The sequence below is a fragment of the Rhincodon typus genome, chromosome 14 (genome assembly GCF_021869965.1).
Source record: "Rhincodon typus isolate 14 chromosome 14, sRhiTyp1.1, whole genome shotgun sequence".
Classification (NCBI taxonomy): domain Eukaryota; kingdom Metazoa; phylum Chordata; class Chondrichthyes; order Orectolobiformes; family Rhincodontidae; genus Rhincodon; species Rhincodon typus.
This window is the reverse complement of record NC_063345.1, coordinates 40,224,711-40,239,354: the sequence shown is the minus strand read 5'-3', so window position 1 is coordinate 40,239,354 and position 14,644 is coordinate 40,224,711. Positions and strand designations below refer to the sequence as shown.

At 40.7% G+C, this 14,644-nt stretch overlaps 1 protein-coding gene across 5 annotated transcripts in view; it reads right to left on the bottom strand.

Annotated features, from left to right (window-relative positions):
* The window catches only part of mid2 (midline 2), a 220,743-nt gene that overhangs the window by 114,234 nt on the left and 91,865 nt on the right, over positions 1-14,644 (bottom strand). Inside the window, exon 2 of one of the 5 annotated variants that reach the window (XM_048605344.1) lies at positions 13,282-13,449. The exons of the other annotated variants lie outside the window; for them this stretch is intronic. The gene's annotated coding sequence lies outside the window, so the exon portion shown is untranslated. The remainder of the gene's footprint in view (positions 1-13,281; positions 13,450-14,644) is intronic. 5 annotated transcript variants of the gene reach the window in all.

Here is a 14,644-nt window from a genome sequence, read left to right as displayed (position 1 = left end):
TCAACTCCCCCTCCCATTCCTCAGACGACACGTCCATCCTGGGCCTCCTGCAATGCCACAACGATGCCACCCGAAGGTTGCAGGAACAGCAACTCATATTCCGCTTGGGAACCTGCAGCCCAATGGTATCAATGTGGATTTCACAAGCTTCAAAATCTCCCCTCCCCCTACCGCAACCCAAAACATGTCCAGCTCGTCCCCGCCTCCCTAACCTGTTCTTCCTCCCACCTATCCCCTCCTCCCACCTCAAGCCGCACCTCCATCTCCTACCGACTAACCTCATCCCGCCCCCTTGACCTGTCCGTCCTCCCTGGACTGACCTATCCCCTCCCTAACTCCCCACCTACACTCACCTTTACTGGCTCCATCCCCGCCTCTTCGACCTGTTTGTTTCCTCTCCACCTATCCTCTCCTCTATCCATCTTCTATCCACCTCCCACTCTCTCCCTATTTATTTCAGAACCCCCTTCCCCTCCCCCTTTTCTCATGAAGGGTCTAGGCCAGAAACGTCAGCCTTTCTGCTCCTATGATGCTGCTTGGCCTGCTGTGTTCATCCAGCCCTGCACCTTGTTGTAACAGATTCGTACTGATCACTTATCCACTAACCCCTGCTGAGACAATGTTGAACAAGTGCAGAAACAACTGTGATACGATTCCTCTATTTCTTTTGTTAGGGAAAACCAACTCTCTCTCAAAGTCTCATATGTGAATACAAGTTACTTGGGCAAAGTCCAAGTGGACAACCCTGTAGTTCAATAGAACTGCACAGCAACAGGAAGAAAATAAAATTTACAAAAAGGGGAGAAAAGAAGAAATTGAAATAAAAAGGATGAAAGTAAATAATTGTTGAGAAACAGTGCACCAAAAAGAAAATGTCAAAATACAAATGGGAAATCATTTGGTTAGATAATGGCCTGAAAAAGGAGACATCTCACAGGAAAATAATTTTCGGGAAAGCTTGTTAACCTTAGTTGGCGATGTATTTACAGGACACAGGTATATTCGCGGTAAGAAGGTTTGAAATTTTAATATGTCACTACCTATATTTGATAGGAGAATTTAAAGAAATTATACGGCAAGCCAAGAGACACAATTACATGTTTTAACACTTTCATTCAGCAGTATAACGGTTATCAATTTGAATGTCTCTAGCCATGCATCAAAATTGCACATCTGGAACTAAAGAAATTTCTTGGTATTGGAAAAACAACAGTTATATTAAATTGAGAGTTCTATTCCACACATTGATGAGAAGATGGGTTTTGCTTTCTATTGGTTTGTGCCCTATAGTGTTTTCCCCTTACCTATTAGCTGTAGGACTGATAGGTTTCTTCAAATGCTTATTTACATATTGTACATAATACTGTTCTGTAAATGCATCCCTTTCTAGTATAGACTTTGCTATCCTTTTTTCACAGTCCCTTGCTCATGCCTGATGATATCAATGTTACATTGTGTTGTATATCACCATTTCATTATCATTCCACATTTAAATCAATAACAACTTGGGACACAGTCAAGAATTGCCTTCAGTTCAATACTATTTGTTACTGAATTAGCAACCTCTTTGCCAGAGCTGTAAAGATAATTGATGTGGGAAATCTAAGTAATAGGTGGCAATGTAAGATTGAAGTTAAGGAGCATTTCATCTAATCTATGCTGCATCAGGTCTTGCAGAATTTGATGGAGGTAGTTTTGAGGACTTGCATCTGCATCCAATTCACACTATAACTGCAAATATTGAAGCTTTACTGTGGATTCAATGTTGTACCGAAACAAAAAAGTGCATGGAAATGTATTTCTCAGAATCTACTCTTAGAGCTCAGATACCAAACAAAGTCAAGTCAAAATCTCTCCCATGTGTTTGTAACCTTAGTAATCAGGTTCCTGAAATTTCAGTCCAACACCACAATGCAGACCAGTGCTTGATTTAAAAAAAAAGAGAATTGGAACCCTGAAAATGTTCTCTTCAGATTTGGCCATTTGTGTTAGACAAAGCTTTACAAGGAGAATCTCATATCTCCTGCACTTCTATAACATAGAACATAAACAGAAGTTGCTGGAAAAGCTCAGCAGATCTGGCAGCATCTGTGAAGAAAAAAAGTCAGTTAACATTTCAGGTCCGGTGACCCTTCCTCCGAACTGATAGTAGCTAGGAAAACATCAGTTTTTATGCAGAAGATAGGGAGGGGGAGAGGGTACGGAGTAAACCATAGTGGGAATAGAGCCAAAAGAGAGAGAAGAGCAGTTGGATAGACAAAAGGAGTTGATAACGATAACCAGCAGAATGTAAACTCTGTGAGATGGTCACCCAGTCTTTGTTTCATTTCCCCAACTGACCCTGAGCTTCCAGTTGCCTGCCACTTTAACACACCATCAAGAATGTCCTTCCTGCATCTAATCTGTCCAGGCCGGTTTCTACGAGATCTCCCCTCATTGTTCTAAACTCCAGTGAATACAATCCTAACTGACTCAATCTCTCCTCATTTATCACTCCTGCCATCCCAGGAATTAATTTGGTAAACGATCGCTGCACTCCCTCCAAAACAAGAGCATCCTTCCTCAGATAAGGAGGCCAAAAACTGAACAGTATTCCAGGCATGGTCTGAATAATGCCCTGTACAACTGCAGTAAGACATCCTTATCCTGTACTCGAATCCTCTTGCTATGGCACCCAGGTCTCATTGAACATTCCTGTCTCAATTTACAGCCATTTAAATCATAACTTGCCTTCCTATTTTTGCTACCAAATTGGATAACCTCACAGTTATTAACATTAAATAGCATCTGCCATGCATTTGGCCACTCACTTAGCCTGTCCAAATCACACTGCAACATTTCTGCAGCCTCCTCAACAGCTCACCTTTCTATCCAGCTTAATGTCATCTGCAAATTTTGAGATTTACATTTCGTTCCCTCATCTGAACCATTAACATATATTGTGAAGAGTTGGGGTCCTAGTTCTGATTCCTGTAGTATCCTGTTTGCCATTCAGAAAAAGATCTATTTATTCCTACTCCATTTCCAGTTTGCTAACCAGGTTTCTGTCCATTTCAATACACTATCCCCAGTCCTATGCACTTAATTTTACACCTTAACCTCATTTTTTGGACTTGGTTGAAAACCTTCTAAAAGCCCAAAAAAACTACATCAACTGGCTCCCTCAATCATATTCAGCATTTGAGAGTTTTGTTCAAAGGAGTCTAAGGTAAGAAATGAAAATGTCACAATGTGCAATAAAACAAAAAAGAAAACTACTGAAATTAATCAATAGATTTGGCAGTGTTTAAGGTTACAGAAGCAGCTATTTTTATATTTATATAGAATATCCTTTACTGTCACATGTAAAGGATATTCTATATAACTGTAAAAAAATTATAGAGATCAGATCCCTCATGCTTTGAGAGTGAGCGAAATTTAAATATGCAAACAATGTTCTCCCATTTTCAAAGATCTCTTTTCCCAGCATAACAAGTCAAAAGCAGAAACACAGCAATGTATTTGAAGCATTCCACTGTATTCCCAAGAAAGCTGCTGCCCTGATTTTCTATAGCTTAAAAATATATGTTCTGACTTTACAGGGAAATCAAAAATGTTTCAACAAAAAAACAGAGTATGGAACTGTTGTCTTAAATCATCATTCCATGACATCTTTCCATTGCAAATATAGATGGAAAATTAGTGATAAGATCCCTCTAAGTTTGCCTTACCTACTGTGCCTCCAGACTGAGTTGGCTTTTATTGAAATACAATTTTGTAAATATCAGTTGCTTTTGAACTAATGATTATAGTGCCCATATTTCCCATGTGAAGACATATAGCAAGCTATTTGACCGTATGGACATTAAGTTAAAAATCAGTCCTGTTCCTTCCCTCATGTCCACACACGCACATGATCCAATGATATCACCTGGTAGTTATCAGAAGTTTAGAAACCGGATAGATTTTTCCAGAAGCTAATTGCAGTACTTAGTGATACCATTGAGCAGATCAGTTGATTGATCCATGCACAAGGATAGAACTTGGGGCTTTAGGATCGGTGTAACTCAATTTCACACTAGCCAGTGTAATTGTTAACTAATCTGTCAGGGAGAGGATTTTTTTTGAACACTTAAATCGACTTCATCACGAGGGAGAAAGTCATCCAGGAAATACCGCGGATTTATAATTTTCACTCTTTTACATAGGAAACACCTGATCATAATCTGGGAACAATATAAACAAACTATTTGAGATGCCAAGCAAGTATTACATTTGAGATGCATGAGTGGAAAAGGGAACATGTGCACTGTGTACACAAATTAAATAAGAAATCTCCATCTATTGCCTTGTCTTCTTGACTGAGCATCAATTTTAGTGATAAAAACATAATGTCAACTTGATTCTGATTTAATAGATACGTAAAAAGTAAGCAGGCAGATGTCAGCAAAATGGATGAATAACTTGCAGATTTTTGTTTGACAATATCTTGAGAGAATGGATGTTGCAATCTATTACCCACTGTCTCTTCATTTATGGGAACCTAGTTTTAAATCAAATCTCACCAACCCCCCCAACCTTCTAAACTCTGGGTACAGACCCAGAGTCATCAATCAGTCCTCATGTAACAAGTGCTTCATCCCTGATATCACTCTTGTAAACTTCCTCTGGACCCCCTCAAAGGCCAGCACATCCTCCCTTGGATAAGGAGCCCAAAACCACTTTCAATATTCCAAATGCAGTCTGACCAGAGCTTTATATAGCCTCAGCAGTATATCACTGCTCTTGTATTCTAGCCCTCGTGAAATGAATGAAATTGCATTTGCCTTCCTAACTGCCAACTGAATCTGCATGTTAACCTTAAGGGGATCCTGAACAAGGACTTCCAAGTTCCTTTGTGCTTCAGATTTCCAAAGCCTTTCCCCATCTAGAAAAGAGTACACCTCTATCTTTTCTGTCAAATTGTATAATCTCATGCTTTCCCACATTGTATTCCATCTGCCACCACTTTGCTCACTTTCCTAGCTTCATAGAATCCCTACAGTGGGGAAACAGGCCCTTCGGCCCAACGAGTCCACACCAACCCTCAGAGCATCCCAACCAGACCCATTCCCCTATAACCCACCTAATCTACATATCCCTGAACACCATGGGCAATTTAGCATGGCCAATCCACCTAACCTGCACATCTTTGGACTGTGGGAGGAAATTAGAGCACCTGAAGGAAACGCACGTAGATGTGGGGAGAATGTGCAAAATCCACACAGACAGTTGCCCGAGGGTGGGATTGAACCTGGGTTACTGGCACTGAGGCAGCAGTGCTAACCACTGAGCCACCGTGCCGCCCTGCTTATTCAAGTCCTTCTGCAGTCTACAGAGCAAAGAAAAATGCAAAGTGGAAACTTGAGATATGGTGGCTTGTGCTTCAAAGCTCAACTCAGTTCACAGCCTTGATGCTCAATGTGACACTATCAGGTTCAGTCTGAGTGAACCACAGAGGGACTTGAATCTGGGGCCAGGCTGCGGAAGTTTCAACAGGAACTGAACAAGCTATAAAGTTGAAGAGTAATTTTATTTATGCATCAACTGATGTTACAAAAAGCAGGTAGACAACATGTATCTCTTCTTGTTGAGTATAGCAATAGCACAACAGATCAGAATGACATCAGCATAAGTGGGAATACTGATCGCACATCAAAAGTTCTCTCTTCAAAAAGAGAACGAAAAATGTATAGGGTCTTTTGTTTCATAATCAAATCTTGTCTTGTGAAATGCAAGAATTCTCATTAACACAATACAATTTCTGTACAGTTTTACCATATGACTCATGGTCTACTCAATAAAACTGGACAATGAGAACACTATTTCTCATCATGCGCTGCATACTAAGGATAACAATGAGATACAGGTTGTTGACTTTATCCTGTAGAATCATTAACAAAATGACAACAGGATAAGATGTTTACAAATAACGATTCTCCTACTTAAAAGTACTCTTCACAAAATGTTGAAATATTATATCCAGGATCCTACGTAGAAGTGAACATCATTCTAGACTTTTTAAACTGTTTCATGCTAATCTATATTCTTCTTTACTCTGTAAGAACAATAATTTTTTTTACACTGTAAAATATGTAGCTAAGTACTTGTACCTAAAATGGTGCCATTAAAGGCAGCCATTGTAAAATCTTTTCACTGTACTCCTGTATTTCTGTACTGTAGTACATGTGACAATAAAGGATATTCGTTATTCAGACAAAATGCTGAATTAGTGTGAACATTTTTGTTCTTTTAAAAATGAACACTTGTTGGAAGTGCACAGCTTTCCGATGTACTTTCTGGACTCACGTGCACTGGGCTGTACTAACGCACACATCAAAATACATGCGGGATCAAAAGGAACCTACAAGAATAAAGCAAACCCATTGAATAGCAACAAACTGGTTAAACTGATGCAAATAACATACTGTGGACTAATTTCAACTCTAGACCAGTGCTATGATTTGATTTGATTTTTTTATTGTCACATGTATTGTTACAAAATACAGTCAAAAGCGTTGCATAGTGTCGCCACTTTCCAGCGCCATCTTAAAACAGAAAAATAAACAAAAAAAAAATCAATGCGGAAAAATGAAGAAATAAAGAAAATGTCAACTTTATAATCCTTCTTGTTAAGTGCTCCACCATGGACCATGGACCTGTTGGCCAGGCAAGAGTCCCTTCGCCACACCACTGCTGGAACGGAAGTCACCACTCTTTGCTGCCATTTCACCTCTCTTGATATTCTCGCCTCTATGAATCCTTACTGGAGCTAGCCATTCAGATGCCAGCAATGCTGCCGGGTACAGCACCAGCCCAAGGTCGACTCCGCTGCTGCCAGGAGTCCACGTTGGACTCACCTCGCTGCTGCTAATGCCACTGGGTCTCGTATTGGGCCCAAACGTACCTCCACTGTCACCTCCACGAACCTTCACTGGACACAGATGCTGCTGGGAACCCAAACTTGCTTCTGCCACTCAGCCAAGGGCCGGTGTTGCTGGCCTACTCACTGTCGCCTCTGCCATCGCTGTGACCGAGTTCTTCAAGAGGTAAATGAAATAAAATAGAAGAAGAAAAAAAGAACAAGAGAGAATAAAAGGAAAAGAAACAAAAAGAAAAGTAGAAGGATCAGATGAGCCCCGAGATCAGAAGTCCTACTCCACTGCCTTCTTACTGGAATTTGAGAAATTGAGGTAGAGTGCTTGAAGGCATAAATCACTATGCATCAATTCAACAAGTAGACAATGTGAGCCAGGTCCCTTACAAATCCAAAAGGGAAGCCCAACAATGCTCCTGGGCCGTATCCCTCCAAACATTTCCTAATTGAAACTTTCAAAATACGGAATGGCCTGGATAAAGTGGATGTTGGGAAGATGCTTCCATTGGCAGGAGAGTCTAGGGCCCAAGGGCACAGTCTAAGGCTGTGGGTAAAGGTAAGATCTTTTAGAACGGAGATAAGGAGAAATTTCTTCAGCCAGAGTGGTGAATCTCTGAAATTCACTGCCACAGAAGGCTGTGGAGGCCAGGTCATTGAGAGCATTTAAGGCTGAGATAGATAGGTTCTTGATTATCAAGCGGATCAAGGGTTATGGGGGGAAAGCTGGAGAATGGGATTGAGGAACTTATCAGCCGTGATTAAATGGTGGAGCAGACTCGATGGGCCGAATGGCCTAATTTCTGCTCCTATGTCTTATGGTCTTATTACTTATCTAATTGCTTAAATAGGGCCCATCTTCATTGGCCTGGATCTCAAACACAGTTCAGGACTAATGCAAGATCTCCACTCTGGGGATACTGCAGCCAGGAGTCTCCGCTCTGCGATTGCTCCAGCTGATGTCTTGCCACCAGTTCCAGGAGTCCATGCATCAGGCCTACAAAGACAGGATTCCCCGCTCTGGTCACCGACGACACCGCTCTGCCCTCCCCGTGACGTCAAAATGAAGAAAAAAGGAAAAAGGAGAAGGCAAAATAGCAAAAACGGAAAAGGTGGTGGCAGTGTCAGGGGGAGGTGGTGGAGAATCCAACTGGCCAGGAGCGGACAGGCCTGTGGTACCAGTGCTGTCATCTTGAATAGCTGGGTTCGCTCTCTCGTCTGCGCTACAAGGCTCACCAATATTTCCAGTGCTTTTGGAATACTGCGTTCAGTTCTGGTTTCCCTGCTATAGGAAAAATATTGTGAAACTTGAAGGGGTGCAGAAAAGATTTACAAGGATGTTGTCAGGGTTCGAGGGTTTAAGCGATAGGAAGAGGCTGAATAGGCTGGGGCTATTTTCCCTGGTGCATCAGAGGCTGAAGGGTGACCTTGCAGGGGTTTATAAAATCAAGAGGGGCATGGGCACGATGACCAGACAAGGTATTCCCCAGGGTGGGGGAGTCCAAAACTAGAGGGCATAGGTTTAAGGTAAGAAGGGAGAGATTTAAAGGATAGCTAAGGGGCAACGTTTTCACAAAGGTTGTACATGTGTGGAATGAGCTGCCAGAGGAAGTGGTGGAGGTTGGTACAATGAGAACATTTAGAAGGCATCTGGATGGGTATATGAATAGAAACGGTTTAGAGGGATATGGTGGAAAATGCTGGCAAATGGGACTAGATTAATGTAGAATATCAAGTCGGCATGGATGAGTTGAACTGTTTCTGTGCTGTACATGTGTAGAACTCTATAATGTACAACCTTTTAACTGAAAGATTGAAGCTTAAATTTGGGCAGAAAACATACAAGTTACTGCTCTCCATCCCTTGCACCATATGAGCTTTGAATCTAGTCTTGCTAAAAAACAAAATAGTGACAGCACAGCATTACAGCAGACAGAGCCACTACCAAAGGTCATAGGATTTCTCCCGTGTTTTCCAGGAAACTAGGGTTTGAACGTGTGACTCACATCTTTCAGCTGCTTCACTGAAGAAACAGAATCTGTAGTTAGTGAATTCTTATTGACTTAACTTTTCCCTTAAAATACACTTTAAAATTTGGCCAATTTTACCCCATTACTGTGTAAAGCAAAATTTCCAACATTGTATATCTTAAAGCACAGACAGTAGCACACAGATGTACAGTCCAAAGCAAAAGCAACTTGACATATTTATCATTACCCTCAGCTCCACATGCCCTAAAAGGCCAAAGAATGACAAGCACTGGATTAACGTGATCATTTGGTGTACTTTAACAATAATGGTTCAAAATAAGCTAATACTCCATTAATAAGAGCAAAATGCTGGACAAACTCAACATGTTTGGCGACCTGTGGCAAGAGAAAGAGTTAATGTTTTGAGACTAGTAAGGCTTCTTCAGAATTCCAGCATGCTGCCTCTTGAACCACTGCAGTCCATTTGGTGTAGGTACACACAATGCCATTAGGGAGGGAGTTCAAAGATCATGATCATCTTTGCCTTTATTTGAGCAATATTCCATTAATACTGTCACATCTGTAATGTAGGTTTGTAGTATATTGCTGTAATTTGGCAAACTGGGAGTCAAAAGTGGAGGAAAAAGAAATTCCTGGCAACAACCTGGTAAATCGTTTTTGAATGCTGTCCAATTTAATAACACATTTCCTAGAGCAGGGAGACCAGAACTGTACACAGTAGTCCAAATTTGGCTGCACCAATGTCCTATACAACCTTGGAGATAGCAAGATTTGCAGATGCTGGAGTCAGAGTCCACACTGAATACAGTGTGGAGCTGGAGGAACATGCAAGTCAGGCAGCATCAGACGAGCAGGAAAGTTGACATTTTGGGCTTATATCCTTCAATCCTAATGAAACATTTAAACTTGAACAACTCTCCTGCTCCTCTGCTGCTGCCTGACCTGCTGTGTTCCTATACAACCTCAACATGACGTCCCAATTCCTATACTCAATGGTTGGAGCAATGAAGGCAAGCGTGCCAAATGCCTTCTTAACCACCATGTCTACTGTAATGCAAATTTCAAACAACTATGTATTTGAATGCCTAGGTCTCTGTTCAACAACACTCCTCAGGGCTGTACCATTAATTGTATAAGTCTTTCCCTTGTTTTACCAAAATATAATACCTCCCATTTATCGAAAATAAACTCCATTTGCCACTCCTCAGGCCATTGGCCCAATTGATCAAGATCCCTTTGTAATCTTAGGTAACCTTCTTCACTGTTGACTGTACTAATTTTAGTGTCATCTGCAAACTTACTAACCATTCCTCCTAAATTCTCATCCAAATCATTTATTTAAAAATGACAACTAACAGTGGAGCCAGCCCTGATTCCTGCAGAACATCTCTGGTCTAAAAAACAACCCTCCTCCACCACCCTCTGTCTCCTACCATCAAGCCAATTATGATCCATTTGACAAGCTCTCCCTTAATCCATGTGATCCAACCTCACTAATTAGTCCACTATGCAGAATCTTGTCAAAAGGTTTAGTTAAGTACATGTAGACAACATCCACCACTCTTCCCTTAATTTTTTTGGTCACATCCTCAAAAACTCAGTCAAGTTTGTGAGGCATGATTTCCCAAGCACAAAGCCATGTTGATTATCCTTAAGCAGTCCTCGCCTCTCCAAATGCATGTAATTCCTATCCCTCAGAAGCCCCTCTGACAACTCACCCACCACTGATGTCAGACTCACCAGGCTGTAATTCCCAGGCTTCTCTTTACAGTCTTTCTTAAATACTTTAGCCACCCTCCAGTCCTCCACCACCTCACCCATGGCCATAGATGATACAAATACCCCTGCTAGGAGCCCTGCAATTTCTTCACTAACATCTCACAATGTCCTGGCATATGCTTGATCATGTCCCAGAGATTTATTCACCTTTGTTTCTTTTTAAGACCTCCAGCAGCTCCTGTTCTGTTATGTGGACTCTTTTCAAGACATCAGTCTTTATTTCCCCAAGTTCTAGTCTCCATGTCTTTCTCCACAGTTTAAAAAAAAAACTGATGTGAAATATTGATTTACTGTCTCTCGCATCTTCTGTAGCTCTACAGATAGATGATCTCGTTGATCTTTAAAGGGGGCCTTATTCCCTCTCTAATTGCTGTTGATGTACTTGTAGAATCTCTTTGGATTCTCCTTAACCTTATCTGTCAAGTCATATTTTTCTTTGAAATTATATTTGAACTCACTGATCAAAAATAACTTTCAACTTCAAAATGACACTTTCACACGGCTAAAACAAAACTCCCATACACCTTGACCATAAAATCTAAATTCCAAAATGATATTACAAACCTTTATCGCAGCATTAGTTCATGTGAATCAGAGTCTAATGAAGGTTTTCTTGAGGGCTTGGAAGCAGTGGCAATTACTATAGACTATGAATTAGTTCATTTTTCACAACAACAGGAAATTTCTTAGATTCCAAGAGTCTGAGAATACAAGCAGGCTTCAGTCAGGGCAGAGCTGCTTGTTGTCAATTCCAATTTTGAAAAGCAGTCTGAGAAAAGACTTTGGATTGATTCAATTAAAAAGATGTTTCATTCATGTGACTCAGTTTCTGGATGGGCTGTAATGAGGTGGTTTTGTCAAAAACCATTGTTTCCAGTAGAAACTAACCGTTGGGCTGTTAGCACCACTTCAGCCATAGTAAGTTTCAATGGCATCCATTATTCAGTACTGGCTAGGGTAGACAATGTCTGTGAGAGTTTTCTTGCTTTATGCATGCAAATGGACACTAAATATCCATAAGTGATTTATTAACTTTTGCCCTGCCAATTGCAGGAAATTTCTATAAGTAGCCAATGGGTCCATTTAGCATTTAATAGCAACCATTTTAAATTTAACTAGGACAAAAACAGAAATTGCTGAATAAGCTCAGCAGGTCTGGCAGAATCTGTGGTGGAGAGAGAACAGTTAACATTTCAGATTGAATGACCCTTCCTCAGAACTCTCAGAAACTTAAGAAGGGTTCATTTAAAAAGAAAAAAAGTAACTATCATTTTAAAACAGAAAATAAAGAGGTTTTAAGATCTCTTCATGCCTACAGGCTTGGCATTATCAAAATGAATGTTCTGATCTTATGTGTAAAAAGGAAACTGCGCAAAGTAAAGCTTTATATACAAATGAAGTGTTACTTTATCTTCAACATATCAATTGAGCAGGTTCCAATATTCCCCATTTTGATTGGGTATTTGTTTTGCTGTTTCATCTGGCTCTTTGTTTGTTATGCAATTATTCATCATTTTTTCCTACAATTTCACTCACGACAACCATATTCTACCAAAATAGTTAGACCAGTCTCATTTTCTGTGAACACCCCCAGGCACAGATTTAAAAGAAGTTTTCAGTAGCATAGATAATATCTGCACACAACCAAACCTCACCTGTTAGACACCAGTCAAATAACATTAACTCATCCCCTGTTTGTGCTATCTGTGATGCCACAGGAATGCAATAGCAAATTTAAAAGTGCTGCCTACACAATTCCACAATCACATAATTTGGTAATTATTCACAACTGTTTGACACTATAATCTCATTACGTTCAAGGCCAATTATTATCCTTGAGCATTAAACAATTTTTAATCTCAATAGTTTTGGTCCAACTAAACTAGATAGCTGTTACTGGCATAGATCCACAGACTTCAATGGTAAATGTTGGAACTCTTAAACAGAAAACTTACCTCTTCTTTCGTTCCCACTATCCGGATTTCAATTGTATTATGACTGCTGCTTTGGATGATACCAACGAACACAGCATTGAGCCTAGGAGCTTCTGGGCCTCATTTGTATTACTGCAGAGCCCTACAGAAATGATTAACTGGGGAAATTCTTTCAGTGCTGTTAACATTACAACCTATTGGCCACACATTTGAACTGTAGAAGATTCTGCAGCGACTTTATACAACACTTCTAAAATAGTCTCCTTAACTGGCACAGTTGAATCTGTAATGGGATTGCCACACAACATAAATCTATCTCCCCAACATCTACCCCTGTCATCTGCATAGCCTGAATTTATCCTGACTTAATTGCAGTGGAAGAAGATAAAGAGTGTGTCTGTGTTTTCGTGTGCGCGCACGCGCATGCTCATCAGTGGGAGTGGGGCTCGAAAAGAAAGAGGGAAATCAGTGCACAAGGATCTTGCCATCTCCTGCTGTCAGGGAGGACTGGCCAAGCTAGACAATGATGCTTCCATTGTAGAACAGCTTGTCATCACTCCTGGTTTAGGCTTGTATGTAAACCACTAGCACTCTGACAAGGTTCTGAGGACTGTCCAGTGAAATTATCAAATCGACTGACAACGTCAGAAGAGAATAAAATCAAAATTAAGACATGGAAACTTACTTGCAGATAATGTCTAACTCCAGAAACTGGTCGAGCTTCACTCTTGTTGTAACATGACCACCCCAGTGCCTGGCGATACACGTTCTTGATTTAATTTGACGCTTTTTCTGGTCAGAAATGGTGGGAACTCGCTTCGTCTTCAATGAAAAATTTATGACTGGCTTTAAGCTTTGAAATGGGGAGAAGGGCCAATTTAGCTCAACATTTCAGTAATATTCCACACAAATCACGTGGAAAGAATAATACACCAACTTGCATTTATCTAGCGCCCTTGTAAGTAAAACGTTCTATAGTGCTTCATAGAGAGGTGAACAAAAAACGTTTGATACTGGGCCATCGCTGCTCTAAATAAGCTGCGTGTGCATACACGGCCTCCCCACTACCCGCAGGTAACGTGCAAAATCACTCAGAAGTTAAGATTACACACACATGAACGCTCCTCAGAGGAGTACCGCGTATTGGAATACATGGATAGTAGGAACGGAGGGTCCAGACCCGAAACGTCAGCTTTCCTGCTCCTCTGATGCTGCCTGGCCTGCTGTGTTCATCCAGCTCCACACTGCTTTCTTGGAATACATGGGCCGTGCATACCGAGGACTGTTTAAAGGGGCCCCATTGCCAGCCACTTTAAGGGGGTAATGTCAGCATTGTGGCGAGAACTAACCCCACAGAACTTAATAGGGGCGGACAAGTAACTATTACTGTTTCTGAGCAGAGCGCTTGTTGGCGCAGGCAAGAAGTGGTAGCATTATAAAAACGCTTGTCCACGTTTGTCGAAAAAAAAATGCACCTTTATACAATAAACTGTAAACACGTTGTAGACATCACATTCTGCAGTAAATTATTTTACCGAATTCTGACTAGAAGCTGCCGTCAGCTTTCTTATGTGCTCAGGCTCGAAAAGGTGCAAAAGACTGGATCTTCTGATTTGCTTTGCAAGTGATTCAAATTTACAAACTTTTGCTTCTAGAAGAACGATTTTATAACACGAACTTTCTTACAATGAATCTTCATATCTAGACACTCTCCACACAACCCACCGCCCTCAGACACATTTTCAGATCGGTCATTTTACAAGCAATCATACGACCCGGAGATCGTGAAACAGGCAAACAGACGCATTTTAAGAATCTGAATCTTCAAAACAAAAAAACAGATATCTAACACAGAAGTGATTCAGTTAACCAAGCAAAATAAATCCGATTAAATAGTTGAAGTCATACAGTTCCCTTGAGTTCTATTGTGTGTAGCTTAATTATAACACGAGGAACAAACAACAATAAAAACAACACGCCTAACTTAAGGTGCTACATCTTCGTTTCTAATCAGGACACGGACTTGATCACTTGATTTATCACAGATT